Source organism: Xenopus laevis, chromosome 9_10L (assembly GCF_017654675.1).
Source record: "Xenopus laevis strain J_2021 chromosome 9_10L, Xenopus_laevis_v10.1, whole genome shotgun sequence".
Taxonomy (NCBI): domain Eukaryota; kingdom Metazoa; phylum Chordata; class Amphibia; order Anura; family Pipidae; genus Xenopus; species Xenopus laevis.
The window spans coordinates 125,547,246-125,549,602 of record NC_054387.1 but is presented as its reverse complement, the minus strand read 5'-3'; positions in this window follow the sequence as shown (position 1 = coordinate 125,549,602).

Sequence of the window (2,357 nt, the reverse complement as noted above, 5' to 3'; positions counted from 1 at the left end):
TCCCCACCTCCCTCCAAACTCCTCCTCCCTAGGTAACGTACACAGATCCCAGGTGTGGCTGCTAGGGAGGAGGCCTATGGGTTACACTGTACCAGGAGATGGGACGTCTATTCCCACTTGTCTCCTGAACTCGACACACACATGCATCTCTCTCTCTCTCTGTCTGTCTCTGTCCTACAGGCAGCCTCGAGGCTCTACAGGGCCACAACTGCACGACTATCTGCGCCCTCATACTCAGGTGTGTCATAGAACTATCACAATGTTATATCTCACAATGAGAAGATAAGAATCCTGCACCACCTGACCTACTTACTGTACTTTATCAGCCTTGACCTTTCAGCAGATCAGTGTTTTCTGCTCTTATACACAGTATAGTCGCTGCACTGAGCACAATCCTATATTCTCAAATACTATTCTTCTGCTGCTGCTGTCAGTTACTGGTGCTGAGAGTCTGACCCATAAAATACTGTATATTTACAATATAAATGCCATAGTACCGGTTATTACAAAGTTAACATTTAGTATGTTATAGAATGGCTAATTCCAAGCAACTTTTCAATTGGTCTTCATTATTTATTTTTTATAGTTTTTAAATTATTTCCCTTCTTCTTCTGACTCTTTCCAGCTTTCAAATGGGGGGGGGTCACTGACCCCATCTAAAAAAAACAAATGCTCTGTAAGGCTACAAATGTATTGTTATTGCAAATTTTTTTCTATTCAGGCCTCTCCTATTAATATTCCAGTCTCTTATTCAAATCAGTGCATGGTTGCTAGGAACATTTGGACCCTACAAACCAGATTGCTGAAATTACAAACTGGAGAGCCGCTGAATAAAAAGCTAAATAACTCAAAAACCACAAATAATAAAAATGAAAAACAATTGCAAATTGTCTCAGAATTTCACTATTTACATCATACTAAAAGGTGAACAACCCCTTTAATTGAGATATACATTACATGGCAGCTCAGAAACCAGTGCACTCTGCAGCAGAATTTAATAGTCATCTCTAGAGGATCAATTTATATGGCCGATTGCTGGATGATTGGCGGCCTCTCATCTCAACAGCAGCCCAGAGCACACTGAGCATGTGCAGTGCCAGTGACACTCAGCAGATGGAATAATATAATCCAAGATCGTCAGCTCCTCTGCACAGCCCTAAAGTACCTGGATAATTACTAGTACAGTTATCCAGAAACCCATTATCCAGAAAGCTCTGAATTACGGAAAAGTTGTCTCCCATAGATTGCATTATAATCAAATAATCCAAATTTTTAAAAATGATTTCCTTTTTCTGTGTAATAATAAAACAGTAGCTTGTACTTGATACCAACTAAGATATAATTAATCCTTATTGGAAGCAAAACCAGCCTATTGGGTTTATTTAATGTTTTCATGATTTTCTAGTGGACTTAGGGGCAGATTTATCAAAGGTCGAAATTAATTTTCGAATGAAAAAAAATTGGAATTTCAAGATATTTTTTGGGTACTTCGACTAGGGAACAGTCCAAATTCGATTCGAAATTGAAAAAAAAATGTACTGTCAATTGGTGAACTTTGAAAAATCTATTTTTATTTTTTTTTGAAAAAAAAACTTCAAATCAAATTCAATCGAATGCGCTATTCCTTCGATTCATATGGTTGGAATCCGGCCCTATTCAATCAAAAAAAAAAAAAAAAAAGCTTAATTTTGGTTGGTCTTTTTGAAGATCCAAATTATGGAAATATACCGTATCCAAAAAACCTGAGGTCCTGAGCATTCTGGATAACAGGTCCCATAGCTATATATATATATATATATATAATATATATATATATATATATATATATATATATATATATATATACACACACACACACACACACACACACACACAGTATATATATAGAACGAGAGAAATAGAAAGAGAGAAAGAAAAGAGAGAGAGAGAGAGAGAGAGAGAGAGAGAAAGAGAAAGAGAGAGAGAGAGAGAGAGAGAGAGAGAGAGAGTATGATGGTTGTAAACATCATTATTATTATCATATCATATATAGAGAGAGAGAGAGAGAGAGAGAGAGAGAGAGAGAGAGAGAGAGAGAGAGAGAGAGAGAGAGAGAGAGAGAGAGACCGATAGTTCTAAACATCATTATTATTATTATTAGTAAGTGATTTTTTTCTGCAGCGCATTACAAATATGACTGGCTCAGTCCCTGTGCCAGTGAAGCTTACAATCTATTTTCCGCATCAGTCCCACTAGGATATACTGTAAGCCATTGTGAACCCTTCATATACAGGTATGAGATCCTGTATACCGGAAAAGATCCTGAGAAGATCCTGAGACCCGGAAACCCATTATCCAGAAGGCCCCCTCCCATAGAC